The sequence below is a fragment of the Myxine glutinosa genome, chromosome 1 (genome assembly GCF_964187855.1).
Source record: "Myxine glutinosa chromosome 1, kmMyxGlut1.1, whole genome shotgun sequence".
In the NCBI taxonomy this organism is placed as follows: Eukaryota; Metazoa; Chordata; class Myxini; order Myxiniformes; family Myxinidae; genus Myxine; species Myxine glutinosa.
The window spans coordinates 255052316-255075607 of NC_136261.1; positions in this window are offsets into that span (position 1 = coordinate 255052316).

A 23292-nucleotide genomic window follows, 5' to 3' on the forward strand; every position below is an offset into this window, starting at 1 on the left:
TCGATTTGCATAGGGGGTGAAGATTGGGATATTACATTATTTTAAGTAAGTATTGGCATGAGTAATTACATAAGTAATTATGAGTTATTATGAGTATTAGTTATGAGTAAGTGATTATTACCTTCGCAAAAGCGGAAGGTTATGTTTTGATCGCTGTGTATTTATTTGTATGTCTGTGTGTGTGTGTGTGTGTATGTGTATGTTATTCGCATAACTCAAAAGGTATTCAACCGATTCGCATGAAATTTGGTGGGATGATAGGTTATTATCCGGGAACCATTTGATTAGATTTTGGAATCGATCGGGTCAAAGGTCAAGGTCATGAAAAGGTCATGGATGTGATTACAATATCAAACTTTTGGCGGGATAGAATGGTTTAATTTGAAACAAATCTTCCCGCATGACAACGTAGGTGTGGCTTTGCTACACAGATCTTGTAGTCTTTTATTTTGGCAACAAAAGTAGCTGCGGCGAAGGTATGCGCTCTACCGAGTGCCCGTTCTAGTTTTAGTAAAGTTACATGTTTCGCTGTGTTGTGGATCTGGGGACAAGCTAGTTTGATGGGTACCCTGGGGTCTTCGGCGTGTCTATGTGTTTGGCTGTCTGTTACACCGGACTCTTGAATGGGTTTTCATGAGACAAATTTCAGACATAACAGTGAGAATCTATTTTGAGCGAATCACAGTGGGTGAGGAAAACATTGTGTGTGACCAGACACCAGAACTGACCAGAATTGAAATTGGAAGTAGACCAGGTTATTTCTATTATTTGTTTATTCGTGAAAATAAATAAATAATAGGGGGAGGTTAATGGAGGTTAATGGTGGTTTGTTTGTGTTAATGGAGGTTAATGGTGGTTTGTTTGTGTTAATGGAGGTTAATGGTGGTTTGTTTGTGTTAATTCTAGTTGAAACTCTAGCTGAAGTAATTTTCGTTTATTTTTATTATTTTATTGATTTTTATGATTTTGATTGATTTTTGAGTTTTTGATTTGATTTGAGATTTGAGATGATTGATTTTTATTATTTTATAATTTTATTTTTATTGATGTTGGAAACAGGTAATGGGATGCTGAGAGAAGGATTGAATTTAATTTGAATTGGACTGGATTAAATGGGATTGAATTTAAAATTGAATGAATTGAATCTATGAATTGGAGACCTGTAGACCAGGTGTTCCCAGGAGACTTGTGGACCAGGTGTTCCACCAGAGGAAAAAGACCAGGTGTTCGTGGAGCACTTCACCTGCAAGAACGCCTTGGAACCAAGGTGGAAGGGACCAGTCCAGGTGTTGCTGACTACACCAACGGCAGTCTTTTGCGAGGGCAAGACCTCGTGGATCCACGCCACGCACTGTAAGTTGGCCATACAAGCACCAGACACTACACCACAGCAACCACAGTAAGGATGGGCCTAATCATAGGTACAATACTATTGATAGCGACAGCAGCTAGGGGAAACTCCGATTCCAATAGATGCGAAAACGAAACCCGACACCTCACCGTAACATGGGGACAAAGAGTATCACTACCATGTTTCGAACAGAAAGCCCTGCACACAAATTGGGTGAACATAAATTGGCTAGCACTGTCGGCAGGGCCTGGACGCGTTGGCATGGTACTACAAAAGCAACGAGAGTCCGGGAAAACGGGCAAGCTAGCATTGAGACCTTGGCCCAACCAGGATACAAATGGGGAACCCCTGATTTTAAGCTACAAACACGCACGCGCCTAGAGAAAGGCATGACTATGCAGGTCCGGTGCAGCGTCTGGACCCCAGGAGCGGCCAGTGGCGAAACTAAACACACACCATGCATCGAATACATACTCACGCCACACCCCCAGGATAAGGCCCCAAAGAGGGGGGAAAACACATATTGGAAAGTGGCCAGGGAGGTGGCAACAATTCAAAATAGGACACACTGCTGGTCGTGCATGCACTTTCCCCAAGCAGGCACCACAGGAATACACATGATAGTGCTACCTCTGTCCCTCAATGACCTCTGCTCACAACCTATCGATTCCCCATGTTTAGTCACCACGCTGGAAAGAGAAGGGGTTGACAACGGCAAGAGTTGCAATCGACAATTTAATTATCGCCCGTCAATGATTGCCCATGTGGCCGAGAGGCCTGCCCCCGTCTGGGTCAAACCACAGAAAGGGAGGGTCTGCCTCCAGGGTTCCGGCCACTTGCGTATGGGAGAATCAGAATGCGCCTACACTCTCCCCGGGAAGCTGGGACAAGGGAGCTCAGGGATTACATTACGAATAGTACTGCAAGATAAACACAACCACAACATAACGGCTATAACATTCTCCAGGGGGGTTAGTAGGATTAATGGGGTGGTAAAGGGACTCCGGTGCTTATCCACCCACCTGGTCCCACCCCATGGGACAATGTTTATATGCGGCGACAAGGCTTACCCCTATTTACCAAATAATTGGGGGGGCACATGTTATCTGGGTTCAGTCCTTCCTGACGTTGAGATACTGGATGAGCTAGACCCAAAGTCCTTGGACAGGCGTTATAAGAGGTCAGTCATGAACGAAGATGGAACCACTAAACTACACGGGAGCCTATGGGAAAAGGTGTTTGGTTTCTTCTTCCCAGGAGCGGGCACAGTCATGGATAGTTTCCGGATAGATAAATTGGCTTTGGCCCTAGAAAAGGTGGCAAACGACACCGCTACGGCTCATGACATACTATTGGATACGGTGATTCACATGCGTACAATGGTGATGCAGAATCGGGTGGCTTTGGACATGCTCTTGGCAGAGAAAGGAGGGGTATGCGGAATTATAGAGGGAAAATGTTGCACTTACATACCCGATCCATCTGAAGGAGTGTCAGCCGCAATAGTGAGACTAAGGGAAACTAGCCACGCCCTGACGATCGATCGGATGGCGCGCGAAAATTATTATACATTTAGCTGGCTCACTGACTGGTTCCGGGGATGGACGGGCACCATAGTGAAGTGGTTATTGACCGCACTGGCTGTGATAATCGGGGTAGTAATTTGGGGGGCACTAATGAAATCTCTAGTCCTCCTCTGTATGAGAAAGTATTTTACAGGATGGAAAGTGAAGAAGCCGCCGACAACGACTATGGCTCTGACCACAGAGGCCGTCGACCTGAACGGGTCCTTCAACAAGGCAGTTGCGACCAACGCTCCAGAAAATTGTATTGAATTTTGTGACGACTGTGATACTTGTGTGGATCCCATGTGGGAACTGGCTGCTGCCTGTAACGGTGTATGTGATGACTGTGATACTTGTGCTATAAACCCCTTGCGTGTACTGGCTAACGCTGCTTATGTATTACAAGCTGACAGCTGCACGCCCCCTTCCGACCCAACTATGGATCTGATTGCGACGCTGGGTCTGGCGGTCGAGGGACCCGACGTGGATATCTTAGACCCGCAAGCCGACCAGGCGCCCAAGGGAGACTTTGACATAAAGGAAGTTCCTCTCTTTGCTTCATATGTATTAAGTTCAAATGCTTCAAGTGAATCGGATTTTTACGCTCTGTACCCTGACCAGGAAATTGAGACACAAGATACTGACAATATTATGTATTCCCCAGAACAGCAGCACGTGAGGGACCTCATGGGCATGATCGTTGATTAACTTCGAAGATCTGCAAGGACCGAGTCTGCAAAGGGTGGGGGGAGCAAGTTCCACAGGGGAGGTTGCTGGCCCCCTGGCGGAGCAGAACCTCATCTGGACCAGACGCCTTCGTTGTGGATCCGAAACGTTAATGGACTTTCATGTTCTGAGCCCTCAGGCTCCAAGCACGCACCACACGACACGTTCGCCAAATGCACGGGCGAGGCGCTTTGGGCGCACGATATGCCCTTGGGAGATACCCGCATTACACAATTATTTTTCAATAAAGCCCGATGTGGCACGTTGTCTCTTAAGATACTTTGTCTCGACGAGACAAGAGGAAGGAATGTCAAGTCGTAGATTCGTTATTGCTAAGAATTCTGTATAAGACGTCTTGAATAATATGTTATGATTTTAATGTTGCTTATATGCTATTTTCATAAGTGAATAAAGGGCTTTTCTCTTCGCTTTAGTATAAATGAGAAATGCTCGCTTCGGTCGTGCTGGGCAAATGGTTTTTCGTATACGTGTGCCCTTTCACCTAGATAAGTCCGGTCGTAAAAACCCTCTTTGATTCGCAGATGGCGCCTCGAGCCGCGGGCTGGCGGACGTTTATACGCGCGTGGAATGTGTAGTTTCATGTAAGATGCTCGGATTGTAAACCTTTGAATAATGGTCTTATCTGGGCCAAGCATGCACTCTTCTCTCTGTGAGTTACATTTTCTGTCACCTCGGAGCTTTGAAACTACATCTGGTCCGAATGATAAGGTGCGTGCTGCACTCCCCCGAATGACAGAGCGGATAACGGTGGGGGCTAGGGATAACGGTGGGAGGAACTCTCGCCAGTTCCTTTGTTCTCTCGGAGATTTTCTGATAATCGTGTTCCTATATAAGTAAACTGTGAATCTTTGCACACCAGGAAGGGCTGAACGTGGCATGAGGGCAAGTCGTGCTGTAGATGTTCGCCTTCCTCCGGATCTGTATAAGTTGGTATTTAATAAAGACCGTCATTTTCAGGCTATTGGTGGAACTTCTTTTAAGAGCCAAGAGTTGTTTCTTGACATATATATATATATATATATATATTTTATATATATATATATATATATATATATATATATATATATATATATATATATATATTGTTGCGGATATGGGATTTGCATCCATCCATATCCGCTTGTAAATATTCCCCTATTTCCTCAATACTTCCCAACTATCCCCAATCCCCCATTCCCTAGTCCCATTTTCTGTAAACAACACTCTGTAGACCCGACCTCCCCCTATTTCCCCCATTAAATGTCGCACCCAGGTTCACCGCATCTCATGTAAGACAACTATAGGACATCTTGCTAGTTATTCTTAGTCTATGTCAGTTAAGGACTCGTTTCCATTAATTCTGACTCTTCGTTGCACCAGAATGTGATTGTATGGCACCGTTAGGAAGTTTAGGACTCCCAATACCTCCCCGCAGCTCTTCCTCACGGTTCAACAACAACAACAACAACAACAACAACGGCGGCGGCGCGGGGAGTGCGCGTCCTCACTCCGGCTTGGTTGGTAGGGGGTGTTGGGAGGGCACCAGGCCTTTCCAACGAGCCGCCATCGAACATGTGCTCGACGGGGTTACCAAGTAGGGGCTCGCTGTCAGCTCCTCGTCAAGGGCAGAGCCCGGTAACCCCCGCACCCAATAGAAGCGGCGGACCGGTCCCATCTGGGGCGGAGCCAATGAGCCGAGGGCGTGTGACTCCCCGCTGAGCATGCGCAGGAAGAGGGAGGTGACGTCAGATGCGCGCTGAGCTTGGAGAGAGAAGGACGCCACCTCCGAGCGCTGTGACACCTCCCCGCATCTCTGGACTGGACCGTGCTTTATCCTGTCCCTGAGCCAAGGTGCACCTTGTGCTATCGACTGCCTGTCCTTCCCTGCCATCAATCCCTGTGTAAGTCAGTCTTGTTCCGTTTGTCTGTGGTCTGTCGGGGATAAGATAAGACTGTAACTAAGTGCCTATCTCTTCTGTGTCTTTTACCTCACTCTACCTTGTAATCTACCCCTTTTCTCCACCACTAATTATATCCTCCTCCGGAGGTCTTGAGAACTGTACCCCTTGCGTCGTTTCCTTTATCCCAGTCGTTGTGTCCTTTCCATCATTGATTTGGCGTAGCGCGATTTGGCCAACGTTCGAGTGGAATCGGGTGAGTTGGGGAAGAATCGGGTAAACTGTACGAACATGGCGGCCATTCCGCTCAGTCAAGCAACATCTTTAGCCGTGTCCGTAACAATTGGTGTCGAGGAGTGAGATACGAGGCCCGAAGCGCGCTTAACGCGCTCAAAATTACAAGCAGTTGGAAATTGTTTTGTTTTTAAAGGAAAACCCGAATTTTGAAAGTCGCGCTATGGCAGATCAAGACGGCTGGGTTCCGGTAGAGGAGAGTGAGGCAGGGTCGATCCAGGACCAAATTGAGGGACAAGAGGAGAGCGAAGCAGTGAGGGCGGCAGGTTCGCAAAATGGCGTCCTCGCGCACGAGGTTTCGGGCGCACAAGATGGCGTCCTCGCGCACATGGTTGTTGCGGCACCAAATTTAGCCGCGCCCATGGTCGCGGTAGCCGAACCCGAGATGCCAATTAATTGGAACCTGTTTATGAAACAGATGATGGCCTTTATGGTAAAAACAGACGATAATTTCAAAGGGATGGATGCTCAGGGTGAGCGATTGGAGGGCCAAATGGGGGTAATGGGGAACCGGATGGATGCTCAGGGTGAGCAATTGTGGGTAATGAGGGACGAAGCGATGGGTACCGGTGAGGGGTTAGACAAGAAATTTGTGAAATTAGACAATAGATTAGGGGAAATACAGGAGGGGTTAACGGGGGTAGAAAACAGAATGGCCGCTCAAGAGAATCAAATGGAAGGGATGAAAAAGGGGTTAGAGGGGTTAGAAAACAGTATGGAAGGCAAATTGAGGGACATGAGGGACCAAGCGGAAAGGGAAGTTAAACAACTGGGGCAGCAGATAGAGGGGGTCAGAATGGGGGTAGAAACTAAATTGGATGCTCACAGGGAGGAAATGGAGCAGATGAGGGTGGCATCTGGGCAGGAGATGCAAGTGATGGGAGAAGAGATCAGAAGAGGTGTGAGTGAGGAGGTCGGAGGTGTGCGCGAGGAGGTGAGGCACTGTAAGGAGCGCATGGAGAAGGAGGTGAGAAAGGGGACTGTAAAATTGCAAGGTGGTATAGAGGAGTTGACGCTGGAAGTGGAACAGCTGACGGAGCGACAAAAAGAACTAACGGAGCAGGTTCAAAGGAACACTGCGGTACTAGAGGGTTAAAAGCGACACAAAACGACATAAAAAATGACTTGATAGCGACACAGAGGCAATGTCAGATGGTACGTGAGGGGCTGACAACGAGGTTGGACGAGGTGACAGAGGTAATGGAGACGAAGGACCGGCAGGTGAGGACGCACATAGAAACGGTCAAGGTGGCCTTAGAGGCCGAGCTTGAGGAGACGCACCGGGAAATAAAAGAGGTGAAGCAGAAATTAGAAGAAGTGGAAGAAGGGGTAAGCGAAATTAAGAAGCGACGGAGAGAGGATAAGAAAGAGATAAAGGAGGAAGTAAAAGAATTGGTCCAAAGTCTGTGTTTGGATCGTGATGATGTGCTCATTAACCGGATGAGGGATTCGCAGGTGATGGAGGAGAAGCGAAGAGAAAGAGGACCCGGTGTAAGTGGTGACCAATATGGTCGTCCGTATGATGCGCCAGGTGATTTAACAAGCTTGGGGGTCGAGATGGACCCGGGTGTTCGTGAGAGGCCGTTGGTGAAGTGTGCGACAGGTCTGGTGTGTGAAAAACGAGGTGTGGGAGAATGTCCGACCATGGGGTGTGTGAGGAAAAAGTGCACGCCGAGGAGTGAGTGTGCCGTCGAGAGTGAGTCGGTCGTAGCGCGTGTGCGAGGGGGTACATGGAAGCGCGGTGTGGGGAGGGTTACAGAGGATGTAACGGGAGAGGGTGCGCGAGAAAGATGTGTGACGGACAGGTGCATGAGGAAAGAGTGCGCTGTCAAAAGTAAGGAAGAATGCACGCCTGTGGTGAGTGTTACAGAGGGTGTGACGGGAGAGTGTGCGCGAGAAAGGTGTGTAACGGACGGGTGCATGAGGAAAGAGTGCGCTGTCGAGAGTAAGGGTGAGTGCGCTGTCAAGAGTGGAGGTGAGAGTAGTAAGAGTGACACGGAGCGTGAGTTGGTTGTGACAGGTGAGCGAGGATGTACACCTGGAATGGAAGGATGCACACCTGGAATGGTAGAGCGTGTGTGGGAATGCACACTTGAGTTGGTCGTGAGGCACGTGGTTGGGTGTGCGAGTGAAAGCACACCTGTGATTGTCACAGAGGAGGTGACCAAGGAAGGGGCGCGAAGAGGTGTGTTGGTGAGGTGTGCGAACAACGAATGTGTGCCAAAGTGTTCGGTGGTCAGGTGTGTGACCAAGGCTGTGAGTGGAATGAGTGTACCAAGGTGTGTAAGGAAAGGTACGAGGAGCATGGGAACAGCTGGAGGTATGAGCAAGAAAGGGGTAGCGTATGCGTGTAAGCATGCAGGTGAGGCATCGACGGTAACCGGGTTAGCGGTTAGAGCGACTTATAGCCGAATCGGGCCCTCGGTGCGTGCCGGGCTTCGCATGCCGCAAGAACCAGCGGGGATCCGAGCCACGGCGGGTTCGAAAGGACCGCCGTACGCGATCCACGCTGGGCCTCGCTTTGAACGGCCGCGTCCGTGCTCCACTAGGCGGAGCGGGCAGCCCGATAGGAAGGGTCGTCATGGCGACCACTTTTTGTTGAGGCATTCCGGCAGGTCGAGATCGGGCCATGGGATGGCTCCGTGCCGAGATGGTGCGTGGGATCTCGGCCCGGGTAAACCTCCTTCCCTGCCCCGAATGCGGGACGTATCCAGCCGCTGGCCCAAAACAACCCGCATTCATTGCTCAGCTGTACGAAGCCGAGCTTTAGAAGGGAATTGGCGCACCGAAAGGATCTAATAAGTAGACGGATGATGATAATAGTGATAGTGGTTTTGATCCAAAATTTAGAAAAGTGAATAGAATTGGCAGTAAATAGAAAATTTTTGATTTGTTGAAATTTGATGTGCAAAATTGGTAGTGGGAGATGCCCGATGTGGTGGGATGGCAACTCTGTCATCCCTCACAAACTGGGGGCAGATGCGCTATAGATTATGGAGTGTATGGCAGTGAAAACTAGCCCGGGTGGGTTAGGATATTGTGTGTAGGGATCTAGCGAAGATGACATTAGGTAACGTTAAGGTTCAGATAGTGACTGATACCTGTAGTGGGGACGCAGGTAGATTAGAGTGGATGATAATGACGAGGGAGCGCAATAGTTTAAAGGGACGACTGGGAAGCGCAAGTTTCAGAGGGGAGTAGTTAGATGAGATGATGCTGTGTGAGAACTGGACAGGTGTGTGGAGCAGTGTATGAGTAGTGAGTGTTGTGGATCAGCGCGAATGCGCTTGGCGGAGAGAAGGGTGCAGGCGGCACCAAGTATGAGAGCACAGGTGTGCAAGTACAGGTGTGTGGAATATATGGAGCAGAGAATGAGTGGTGTGGAGAGAGTTGGAGTAAGTGGTACGGAGTGGTGTGCATGGTGCGAAGGTGTGGATGGGGGAAGAGTGGACCCCTTTTCACGAGTACCCGGGGAGGGTAGTTTAAAGAATAGTTAGAAGGTATAGGTAAATTGTGGTTGGATATTGGCATTTGTGGTGCGGTTGCAGAATGGTAGTGTGGATGGGTGCATTGGTGTGGTGAAATTGGCTGGTCGTGTGGCCTGTTAGTATGAGTGTGAATGGTTGGGCACTCCGCCACTGTTAGATGTTGGCCAGGTGAGGCCGCAGGTGGGCTCTGGGAGCAGTTAGTGTCAGTGGGTGCCTGAGGATCCCGGGTGTGGATCGGGCAGCCCGTGCCAGAGAGGGCACTGAGGGGGTGAGAGTGCGAGAGGGCCTTCCCCAGTTAGTTAGGTTAGGGTGAGGAGCAGGTGAGCTCGGTAGGCAACAACAGTGGTGGAGGTGTGCAGGTGGGCGGACCAGCTGGGAGCGTCACACGACCCAGCCACCGAAATTGTGCGGGGGCACCGAGTGATGAATCGAGGGAGTGAGACCCCAACTTGAGAAGCACCACAGTTTGGTCAATGGGAATTGGTTTTTAGAACCCATAGTGTAAGTTGGCCAATGGATTGGCAGGGAAAGACCCCGGGTAATGTAAAGTTGTTAAAGTCATTTAGGAAATAGTTAGGATTGATGAACCTGTCGCACCATACGCAGCCACTTACCTGAGGTGATGATGATGACTCCACACCTGTGTTCCTTTGTTCTGTGTTGCAGGAAAGGAGAATTGCTGTGTGGATTTGTGAGACGCATCACGACGTGGATGAGACATTGGGGTGATTCCATCTCTCCCTCCTTAGGAGGGACTGATGATGAAATGGTGATGGCAAATTTTGATGTTGAGTTGGAGATGGCAAATTTTGATGAGATTTGGAAATGGCAAATTTGATTGGTTAGGAGGGAGAGAAGACGAATTTGGTTTATGGGAGGAATGGGGAAGACAGTAGGGACGTTTGTTGATGTGTAAAGTAGATGTTTATGGGTAGTGTTGTGTTTTGTGGATACAGTAAGGGGTAAGGGAGGGGCAATGTAGGTTACCTGGTGGGGGGGGGGGCGTACGGTAGGAACGTACCTGTCTCACCTGGTTCCCATGTGCCCCCAGTGTGCATTACCTTATATTGCGTGCACTTTTGCGCCCTTACCACCTTACTCACTTGTCTTCTTTTGTCTCCCACCTCCGAGGATCTGGCTTTGGGGCAGAGAGAGAGGAGAGAGAGGTGCTGGCTCCGCAGTTGTGGGCCTGTACTTCCACTGCTTGCTGCCTGGATCGATACACCATATGGACCGCAATTTTTGTGGCCGCCCACCATGGACCGCAGTTCTTTTGCGGACAAGCACCACCCGTTGATGGACCTCTGGGTCAACGTGGCATCTATGCCATACAGGTGAACCACTTATAGTTGGCCCCCCTGACGGCCACAATTTAGAAATGGACGCGGTTGGCGCCTTTCTTTATTTCTAAAGAAGCCAGAAGGCCAAGTGGGCTCCAAGGCAAGACCAGCGGCAGAACATCGGCCGGCTGCGACACCACCGGTGACCATGGACACTTGATTGTGCCTTTTTTATTGAACACTTTATTGGTGCACCGGATGGTGCTGACTGTACATAATGGGGTGGTGCTTTTGGTGCTTGGACGGGGTGCTCTGCACATTATTAAAGGCCGTAGGGCCACAGGGCACTCGTGGGTTGGTGTATCGATGCTGGCATGCATGCTCTCTCTATGCATAACATCTGCATGTGTTCCTCAAAGAACAGGTCCTGGATCGTAGTGTAAATATCAGTGTAGTCTTGCATAAATGATGCTCCCTACCGGCTGTATGTTTAGTTTGAGGATTCTTTCCGCGATTCGGTTATCCTGTGGGTGTGTTTCTGTTAGGAGAAGGGTGCAACGTCGCAGGGGGACATATTTACTCATTTGTGAACATCTGTAAAACTGTCGCACTCAGGGTTGAGTCAATAGTAGAGGGAACTACATCTGAGTGCCACACTAAAGTAGGTAAAAATTTATCGGGTCGGGACGCCCCGAGGTAGAGAAGGGTGCAATGTTGCGGATATGGGATTTGCATCCATCCATATCCGCTTGTAAATATTCCCCTATTTCCTCAATACTTCCCAACTATCCCCAATCCCCCATTCCCTAGTCCCATTTTCTGTAAACAACACTCTGTAGACCCGACCTCCCCCTATTTCCCCCATTAAATGTCGCACCCAGGTTCACCGCATCTCATGTAAGACAACTATAGGACATCTTGCTAGTTATTCTTAGTCTATGTCAGTTAAGGACTCGTTTCCATTAATTCTGACTCTTCGTTGCACCAGAATGTGATTGTATGGCACCGTTAGGAAGTTTAGGACCTCCCAATACCTCCCCGCAGCTCTTCGTCACGGTTCAACAACAACAACAACAACAACAACGGCGGCGGCGCGGGGAGTGCGCGTCCTCACTCCGGCTTGGTTGTTAGGGGGTGTTGGGAGGGCACCAGGCCTTTCCAACGAGCCGCCATCGAACATGTGCTCGACGGGGTTACCAAGTAGGGGCTCGCTGTCAGCTCCTCGTCAAGGGCGGAGCCCGGTAACCCCCGCACCCAATAGAAGCGGCGGACCGGTCCCATCTGGGGCGGAGCCAACGAGCCGAGGGCGTGTGACTCCCCGCTGAGCATGCGCAGGAAGAGGGAGGTGACGTCAGATGCGCGCTGAGCTTGGAGAGAGAAGGACGCCACCTCCGAGCGCTGTGACACCTCCCCGCATCTCTGGACTGGACCGTGCTTTATCCTGTCCCTGAGCCAAGGTGCACCTTGTGCTATCGACTGCCTGTCCTTCCCTGCCATCAATCCCTGTGTAAGTCAGTCTTGTTCCGTTTGTCTGTGGTCTGTCGGGGATAAGATAAGACTGTAACTAAGTGCCTATCTCTTCTGTGTCTTTTACCTCACTCTACCTTGTAATCTACCCCTTTTCTCCACCACTAATTATATCCTCCTCCGGAGGTCTTGAGAACTGTACCCCTTGCGTCGTTTCCTTTATCCCAGTCGTTGTGTCCTTTCCATCATTGATTTAGCGTAGCGCGATTTGGCCAACGTTCGAGTGGAATCGGGTGAGTTGGGGAAGAATCGGGTAAACTGTACGAACACGGCGGCCATTCCGCTCGGTCAAGCAACATCTTTAGCCGTGTCCGTAACAATATATATATATACAGTGGTACCTCGGCTTACGAGTGCCCCAACGTACGAGTTTTTCGGGATACGAGCCGTCGCTCGGGCGGTTTGTTGCTTTGGGATACGAGCCGAGATCCGATGTACGAGCTCAAAAAATTTATTTTTTTGAATTTTCCGGTTGTGGCTTCCGGTTCCGGTCACGTGGTTATCTTGCCGTGAAAGCATCTCTGCTTGGATATAAAACACGCAATCGTCGAAATACATGAGCGAGGAATCTCCTTGCTCCAGCCGGTGACGTCATCGGCGGGGATCCCCGCCTCCAGAGTGGCTGGTCACGTGACCGCCAAAGCGTGTCGCGCGTGCGGGTATAATGAGCTACACCTGTGGATCACGTGACCACGGAAGCACGCCTCGCTTGAGAGGCATGGCTTTCGGTTTGCGTTTTGCTTTATAAGGCGCGATAAATGGGCTTTTGAGTGTTAGCGGTTCATGGCGTTGACGGTTCATGACGGTTCATGGCGTTGACGGTCAAAAACCCATTACATCAATTTTACCAGGCACTGTACAGTAAGTACAGTGGACACCAAATGCACGGTGGAAGGCTAGAAGTAGAAGATCGTCCAAGACAAGTGAGAATAAGCCATACTTTGGAGATGACGTCATTCGCTGGTCCGATAACCAAAGATGTGGTATAAAAAACCAGGTGAGCTAACAATGCAGCAATGAAGGAATTCGGCCAAGGCACCGGCACACAACGACCTACCTACATCGAAAGACTCAATGCCAATGGTGACAGAAGCCAAGACGGCCGGCTTAAACACCGCCGAAAGACCACGGTGTACCAACTTACGATGCAGAACATCTTGCACTTAATATGATGACAACAGGTGCCATCCTCTGACGTACCATTACAGGTACAGGTACAGTACACGTGAGCACAGAGCAAAAGTTCACTGAAACCGAGATTAAGAAAAAAGAAAAAACACCTTGTGGTCCGTGCTCGATATCCGAGTTTCAATCTTTTCAAACACATGATGCTCTCGGTCACGGTATCTCCTGCGAGCTGCTTCTCCTTCAACCACACAAACAACAACTTCTCCATATCTTCATGGATAGAGGTCCGGAGCTTTGAAATAATCGTAACGCCCTTGGCTGGCGTTATAGCCTTTATGGACTCCTTCTGCTTCAAAATCGTACATATCGTAGAAGGAGTACGATCGTACTGCCTCGCCAAGTCGACAACACGCACACCTCACCTGGCATGCTCTTCTCCTCTGCTTAAAAAAACCAGTTTATTTCTTTACATTCTCTTGTATTATGTACAGTATATACGAGGTCGTGCTTGTTTATACATTATTTGTTATTTATAAAGTACATTTTTGTTATTTAAAAGCACCTAACAAAAAAAATTGGTGTTTTTTTTTTGAGGCTGGAACGGATTAATAGCATTTCAATGCATTTGAATGGGAAAATTTGCTTTGACTTACGAGCGATTTGGCTTACGAGCTCCGTCACGGAACGGATTAAACTCGTAAGCCGAGGTACCACTGTATATATATATATATATATATATATATATATATATATATATATATATATATACATATACAGGGTGTTTCAAAAAGATGGACCCAATTTCACGATGGCAACATGTTACAATTACACAAAAAGTTACAAACGGTTTAATGAGTTATCAAGTTTTACTAATCATTTTAAAAATGCTCTATGTGCCCTCCACCTGCTGCAAGGACAACATCGAGACGATAGTTGAATTCATCCCAAACATCTCTCAGGGTGTCTTCTTTCACTGAAGTCACCACTGCCGTGATTCGGTTTTTGAGGACATCCAGATTAGTCGCTAATGGTGGCACAAAAACACGGTCTTTGACGTATCCCCACAAGAAAAAGTCGCAGGGTGTAATGTCTGGGGATCGTGGGGGCCAAGAGTGTAGCGCCAAGTCTTGGGGTCCCGTGCGACCTATCCAACGTTGAGGCAGTGTGTCATTTAGAAAACGTCAAACTTGCAGGTGCCAATGTGGCGGTGCTCCGTCTTGCTGAAAAATGAAGTCATCGGAATCTTCATTAAGTTGTGGAAAGAGCCAGTTCTGCAGCATTTCGAGATAGGTTTGCCCGTGACTGTTTTTCCCTCGAAAAAGAAAGGGCCATAAACCTTTATTTGAGAAACGGCACAAAACACGTTCACTTTCGGGGAATCACGCTCATGCTCTTCAGTTTTGTGTGGATTCTCTAGTCCCCATATGCGCACATTGTAACGGTTAACTTTACTGCTTAGATGAAACGTTGCTTCATCACTAAAAATCAAACGTGGTAAGAAGCTGTCGCCTTCCATGTTCTGTAACATCGCATCACTAAATTCCACATGGTTTCCTTTGTCACCTGTACGAAGAGCCTGTACCAGTTGCAACTGGTATGGCCTCAGGATTAAACGTCGCCTTAACACACGCCAGACAGTCGTATGAGGGATCGCAAGTTCTTGGCTGGCACGATGAGTGGACTTGCGTGGGCTACGCAGAAAACTCTTGAATTCTTCTCACGTTTTCCTCTGAAGTGCGTGGTCGCCCTGGGCTCTTCCCCTTACATAAACAGCCTGTTTCCTCAAATTGTCGGTACCAACGACGAATGCTCTTTGGCATTGGCGGATCAATGCCAAAACGCCGTTGAAACGCACGCTGCACCGCAATTACAGATTCAGTCTTGCTGAAATGCAGAACGCAAAACACCTTGTGTTGCGGGGTCGCCATCTTGCGAACGACTGAGGCTAGAGGCTGTTGGTGCGCTGGGAGAGCCATCTAGTGGTGGTCATTTGAAACTCTATGCCCCGCCCTTTCAAGTGGTAAGAGGGTCATTTATGGGCGGTTCGTGGTTGCAGAGATATAGCGATTTCAAATCGGGTCCATCTTTTTGAAACACCCTATATATTGTTACGGATTCGTCACTTCCGTTGTTGTGGTTTACATCCACTGTAAACATTTTTGATTCCATGTACTATTATTGTTTTCAAAAGGTTTATTGTTTATGAACTGTTTTCAAAAGGTGAAAAAGTTAGTGTTAAAAGAAACTGGAAACCGGATCGGGAACCGGACGACGACAAAGAGGAAGAGGAAAAAATAAGGCGGAGCGAGTGGAGTCGGACAAGAAGCATAGTTGCTTTGCTGTCTGGAGCGAACGTTGGCGAGCAAGACTCACGAGTGAACTTTGGGTTTCCCAGGAAAGGGATTCCTGTGACAGAGTGGTTATCGCTGTGACAGATTAACCTGCGTGTCAGGTTTTGCGATCGATTCAGGAGAGAATCATCATCGAGCCGTTACGTCTCGTGAACGGGCCATCGGCCATTTTGACTGGCGCGCTTTGCGCGTCGAGCAAGGTTTCTTTGCTTCGCTTCAGCCTTTGCGCATCGCACAAGGTTTTTCTTTGTTTGACTTCAGCCGTTTTCACCGCACCAGACGTATCTGGTGTGTGTGTGTGCAACGTGGATTTTGAAGGTAAATCAGAGGTTCGCCGACTGTGAGCCACGGAACGTCCATACCCGAGGGTGTGATTTCCCAGTCGCCTGGAGGGCGCCTTTGGATTTCCCAGTCGCCTGGAGGGCGCCTTTGCACAGCCTTGGCAGCCGGACTGTAACTGCCAACTCAACGGGATTCTGGTCTCGATTGGACATTGATCTGACGATCGCTGGAGCGCATCCACTTTGGCTTGAAGCCGGGAATTAGAGACATTGGGAATCTTCTTCTTTCCGCTCACTTGGAGCACAGTGAGTTATATATTGCGAAACTGATGGTACCATCATAGGACATATTGATTGTACTTTTGATTACTATTATTGTTGTACTGTTATTCTTGTGTGATCTTAATACAATATTTGTTTGTGAGTAACAATTGGTGTGGCTTCTCCATTGATCTCTGACATACAGAATAACACATTTTTCTGCCTTGACTCCTCTCGGGGCTCGGAGGTACACCATGACCAGGGGGTTGGGGAGGAGCACGTAACAATATATTGTTGCGGATCTCCTCGTCGACCTTTCCCCTTACCAAGGGGAGGTTAGTCCCCTTGTCTTTTACTAGCCGATGGGATCCAGGGCTATGAGGTTCCTTCCGGACGGCGTTGAATAGGGTGGTAGGCCGAATTCCTATTACCTAAGTACCAACGCTGCCCAGGAAGCAAGGATATAAACCCCGCCCGAATCACGGTTATAGGTGGAAACGCCGAGCGATAGCGAACCGTGACCCGGGCCGTTAACAAGGACTAAACCCGATCTAAGCGGTTCCGAATCGTGCCATGCTTACCCAATGGAGGAAAACACTGATACGGTCGAATCAGGAAAGACAGGAAGAACAGATTGGTTTATTTACAATTTGTACAGGAAGGAGACAAAGAACACACAGTGAAGCTTATACAGTCTTAACTTATCCCAGGACACGGGCCCGTTTCACACTCAGGCACTCACATGGGGATTGCAGATGGTCAGGTTGATGGTCCAGGGATGATGGCGTCCAGGCAGTTCATTCCGGTCCCCGACTCGCACCGCGAAGAAGATGGTCAGGGCAGCAGAAGCTCCCTGCGGGTCGTTGACGCGGATCGGACAATTACGGGGTTAAATGCGGGGCGAAAGGTAAGGCTGGCTGGGCGGTTACTTGCGACCACGATCGCGTACGTAATAGATGAACCGCCTTGGCGGTTATACTTGCGGTCACAGCCGCGTACGTAATAGAATAGCCGGCGCTATATGCGCTCCCAATACAGTTCAATGGCAAACGCCTCTCCCGCAGGAGTCCTCTCACAGAGCGCGATCCCTTGCAGTCCTTTCACAAAGCCACTCGCTCATCAGTCCTCATACATGCGCGAATTGTGCCAGTCCTCTTAAGGGCTTTGTGCGTGCGCTTATATCGCCTTTTCAGCGAACCTTCCAGCACTTGCTGGATGCGCCCTTACCATGCCCTCTTAAGCCATGCCCACCGAGCCCAGGTTGGTTGGTTGCTCTTACCGTTACCGCCTTCTGACTTGCTGCTTGATGCGGCCACACCCCGACCTCGTGCTCCTCCCCCTTTCTAGGCCTACCTCATGGCATTCGACTGGTTTCGAGCGAAACCAATGGCAGCGAACGCTGCTGGCAAACGAGGTGGATTAGCCGAATTAGGGCGCGGGATGGATGCTGCCCAACGAGGTAGATTTGGAGGGTGGAGGCAAAATGAACGGGACCTAAGCTTATTTCTTCTACACAACGCAGGTATCACTAGTGGAAATGGCCTTATCCTCACACATACTATGACATAACTAATGTTCTAAGGGCCTACGTGTTGCTTGTGGACTAACTATGGGGGCAAACCTTTGACCTTTAATGATGTTATATTTACACTCTCAAAACCGTAACACTGTACCCCTCCTTTGCCAGGCCTGTCCCCGAGCCGAACCCACACAAGTGAGTACGACCGGTTCTGATGCAAGGGTCAGGACTACTTTTTAACTTAGTGTGACACTTCGGTGTGGTTTCCCTCTACATTTACTCGAACACCCTGTGTGTGACAGTTTTAAACACTACATATTTCCCACCTACTGCGTTGTGTACTAACTAACAGACTCATGCCCACAATTAACCGAATTACGGAAAGAATTCGCAAACTAAACATCAAGCCGGTGGGGAACATGTTATTTACAAGACTACTAATTATTTACAACACTACAACCCAGGACCTGTTCTTTTGTGGGAAAGAAGAGAAATTTTGGAAAGGAGAAGAAACACAGAATGCACTGCACCAATACACCATACACCAATCTGCACAAAAATGCACAGTCATCAAAAAATGCTCAATCACATTTCAAAAATCCATAATGTATTGTGCTTGGCTGCTGGGCTGCTGCATCTTGGCTGCGTCTTGCGTCTTCGTCTTCGGTGTGCCATCATCAAAACTTAAAGTCTTCTTTTCCTGACACACCAAAGGAATTAATAAAAAGGCACAAACCGTGTCCGTTTTCATTTTGGCCAGCAGGGCCAACTTAGGTGGTCTGACTGCATGGCATTGATGGCACTTAAAACAGTGGTCCACAGGGCACAAGGTAACGTTTGCAGCGATTGTCTGCCCCAGCAAAGGTGCCAGGCCACAGAACGTGTGGTCCTTAGGTGTACCGGTGCAGGAAACAGGTAGCAGGGTGCAGCGCAAAAGTGCAGCCACACAACTCAGGATTCCTGCACACTCCCCTCAACAAAGAAAATGGGTCCATGGGTGGGGAAGAAAGACAAAGCGGAGGTTAGCGGAGGCAAGGGCGCAAGGGTACACGTCAATACAAGGCAATGCAACATGAGGGGCGCGGGAGAGCGAGCGGAGAAAGCTCGTCCCTAGCCGTTGGTCACCCCCCATGTCAACCTACACTACCCTTGCCCCTCCCCGTATTTACACTTTACAAATTCCGTCTCTACGTTTTGTCTCCCTATATCCCCTCTAATTCCGAATTTGTCAGCCAATCCCTCCCAAGAAGGAAGGCATGGAATACACACAATGTCTCACCCATGTCATGATGCGTCTTTCATTCCAAATCATCTGCAAAACCTGGTGTGGAGTTCTGTCACCTTGCTAAGTGAATGCGGATGGTGTGAAGAGATTTCATCCTAACTATCCTTCTAATAACATTAACTCTTTAAACTACCCGGGGTCTTGCCCTGCCAATTAATTGGCCATCATTACACTATGTGGTTCTAAAAACCAATTCCCATTGACCATCCTGTGGTGCTCTTCCAATTTGGGGTCTCACTCTCCCAATTTTTCTTTACTGTGCCTTCGCACAATTTCGGGGCTGGGTCGTGTGGCTCTACCAGCAGGTCTAACTACCTGCGCACTTCCGCCACTGAAGTCACCACCCGAGCTTACCATGCTCCTACAACTACCCTACACTGGGGAAGGCCCTCCTGGCTCTCTCACCCCTCTGGTGCCCTCTCTGGCATTGGGCTACCCGGGTCCTCTCTTAGGATCCTCGGGCCCCACTGAACACTACACTGAACTCTACCTGCCTCCCAGAGCCTACCTGCGGCCTCACCTGGCCGACAGACTACCAGTGGCGGAGTGCCCATTTAACCATACTCACCAATTAAGCCCACACGCCCAGCCATTCCACTCACTCATGCACCCATCAAAGCACTTCTTTCTACTACCTGCACCACAGATGTCAATATCCAACAATTTACCTACCCCCTCTACCTAACTTTAAACTACCCTCCCCGGGTATTCGTGAAGGGGTCCATCTTCCCCCACCCACTCCTTCGCACCATGCACTCCACACCACTCATTCCACACCATTTACTCCACACCACACCATTTATTACACACACCTGTTCTTCACTTGCACCTCTTGCAAGTCATTCACTCAACACCATTACACATGTCCTGAATACACCACTCATACACTTTCTCCGGTCATCCCCGACCAATGCCTCATTTCACCAAGTTCACCAATAACCAGATTCTCACACACACAACCATTTGCAACCAATGCCTCATTTCACCAAGTTCATCCACAAACAATTTCACTCAATTCCTCATTTGCACCTAAAGCTCATCCTCATACTCACACACACAGCATCATCTAACTAACTATTTCCCCTAATACTCGTGCTTCCCGTCTTCCCTTACACTAAGCACTTCCCTCGTCATTAACATCCATCTAATCTGACTACGTCCCCTCTACCGGTTCAATGTCTCTACTTAAATCTTGTCCCTACTGTCACTTCTAAATCCCTAACAATATCCTAGCATGCCCTCGGCTAGTTTACACTGCCAACCCCATAAACTAAAGCTCATGTGTCCCAAAATAATGGTGCATGGTAAAGCTACCATTCACCATCACTATCGCCATTTGTCCACTATACTTGAGCCTCTTGGTGCGGCATTCCATTGTCGTCACAGCTCGGCTTAGAAAAGCCGAGCAATGCATGCGGGTGGTTTATCTACTGCTGGTTGGGTCCGTCCGGCATTTTCGATTCTGGGGAGGAGGCATGCTTGGGCCGAGGTTCCAGGCACCATCCCGGCATGGAGCCTTCCGGTCTCCGGCACAATTGCCCAACCTCCCCCGGCCGGAGCACCGCGCCCGCCAGGGGGCGAAGGTCCGACCTCTCCTTCCACCCCTCAAACCGTGCCGTTCGCCTTTATGACGCGGCACCGACCATACAGGGCGGAGCCCGGCCCAAATCGTGCATGCCGCCGCATCAACGATCCCCGCCGGCCCCCGCAGCACACAAAGACCACCACGCCCCGAGAGCTCGCGTCGGCTGTATGTCGGCCTAAACGCTGCCCCGGTCCGCGTCGATGCTCGAGTCGCATTCTCACACCACGCGACCCTTCCCATACTCACACATCCCATACACTCCCTTAAAACTGTGACCGCACGCTCTCGTGCACACCACCCAGGCGCACTCACGCCGCTCACACACTTCAGTATGCACTATCTTACCGCACAACCAGGCGCACACGTGCTTTCCATATACTCTGTTGTGCACTCTTCTCGCACACAGTCTGTAATACCCACGGGTGTGCACTCCTGCACACACCCAATCATTACCGCACACCCTCGCGCACACGCTCCCGTTACGTACTCCGTAACCACCATGGGGGTGCACTCTGTTGCACACCCAATCACACGCTCTGGTGTGCACTCTCGCACACTCTCCACGTCCATCGCACACTCTGTGTCACACTCCGTTCCACACTCTTCCCACGTACACTCCATTGTGCACTCTCTCTCACTCTCAGTTTCATACTCGCGCTCCGGCGCTGTTCGCACACACGTGCCATTCACCTTCACACAGCACACCACCGACCTTCCATGAGCGCCCAGGTGACGTCGGGATCCCAAGCGTGCGAAAAATCTTTTCCCGCCAAACACTTTCGCGCCATACACAACCCTACTTACCTTCGGGATTCTCTTCTCCTCCCACACCTTCAAACTTCCATTTTGGTTAGGCAGCACGACATCACAATGTGAACACAGACTTTGTGCAAATTCCATCTCCATCTCTGATTTAATCTCTGCTTCTGCCATCTCTTCGTCCCCAATTTCAATTATAATTTATTTTTCTTTATTAAGCTCGACGACCGCTGGCACACATAAAAGAAAATTTTCCACTTCGGCGGCCGTCGGCTTTTCCACACCCCGAGTCGCAATTTCCACCCCGGTCCACTTAACTGCGCTTTGCTCCACCTTGCTTTCCCTGTGTTCCTCAAGTCGCGCTACCCTGTCGCGTACCAATGCGACCTCTCCGCTTGACCTGTGCTTTATTTCTTTCCCCATCTCTTTTATTTGGCCTCCTATTCTGTTACCACACCCTTTTAACCCGTCCTTCATTCCTACCATTTGATTCTCTTGGGTGGCCATCCTGTTTTCCAACCCCACTAACCCCTCTTTCATTTCTCCCATATCATTTTTCAATCCCCTAATTTGATTTCCCAATTGCTCTCCCATTTTGTTTTCCAACCCTTTTATTTCCCGGGTGGATTTATCACTTTGGGTGTCCAATTTGCCACTCATTGCATCCATTTTATGAGCCGTCTTTATCATATAGGCCCATATTTGTGCCATAAATAGGTCCACATTCATTGGCACCGTGGCCTCGGCTTCCGCTGCCCCGTGCGAGGCGCCGCCATTTTCTTCGCCTGCCACCCCTACTGCTGCACCCTCATCAATGCTCTCCTCTTCTTCCCATTCTTCCCGGGGGTCCTGGGTTATTAATTCTAATTCCTCCTCTACCTCCACATTTACCTCCACCAGCATCCAACCGTCTTGGTTATCCATGGCACGATTTAATTTGGATTTATTAATTAAATTTCGGCCGCTCGTAATTTTGAGTGCGTTAGGCGCACTTCGGGTCCAATCCCACTCCTGACACCAAATGTTGTGGATCTCCTCGTCGGCCTTTCCCCTTACCAAAGGGGGGTTAGTCCCCTTGTCTTTTACGAGCCGACGGGATCCGGGGCTATGACCTTCCTTCCGGGCGGCGTTGAATAGGGTGGTAGGCCAAATTCCTAGTACCTAAGTACCAACGCCACCCGGGAAGCAAGGAAATAAATCCCACCCAAATCATGGTTATAGGTGGAAATGCCGAGCGATAGCGAACCGTGACCCGGGCCGTTAACAAGGACTAAACCCGATCTAAGTGGTTCCGAATCGTGCCACGCTTACCCAATTGAGGAAAACACTGATACGGTCGAATCAGGAAAGACAGGAAGAACAGATTGGTTTATTTACAATTTGTACAGGAAGGAGAAGAAGAACACACAGTGAAGCTTATACAGTCTTAACTTATCCCAGGACACGGGCCCGTTTCACACTCAGGCACTCACATGAGGATTGCAGATGGTCAGGTTGATGGTCCAGGGATGATGGCGTCCAGGCAGTTCACTCCGGTCCCCGACTCGCACCGCGAAAAAGATGGTCAGGGCAGCAGAAGCTCCCCGCGGGTCGTTGACGCGGATCGGACAATTACGGGGTTAAATGCGGGGCGAAAGGTAAGGTAGGCTGGGCGGTTACTTGCGACCACGGTCACGTACGTAATAGATGAACCAGCTTGGTGGTTATACTTGTGGTCACAGCCACGTATGTAATAGAATAGCCAGCGCTATATGCGCTCCAATACAGTTCAATGGCAAACGCCTCTCCTGCAGGAGTCCTCTCACAGAGCGCGATCCCTTGCAGTCCTTTCACAAAGCCCCTCGCTCATCAGTCCTCATACATGCGTGAATTGTGCCAGTCCTCTTAAGGGCTTTGTGCGTGCACTTATATAGCCTTTTCAGCGAACCTTCCAGAACTTGCTGGATGCGCCCTTACCACGCCCTCTTAAGCCAGGCCCACCGAGCACTGGTTGG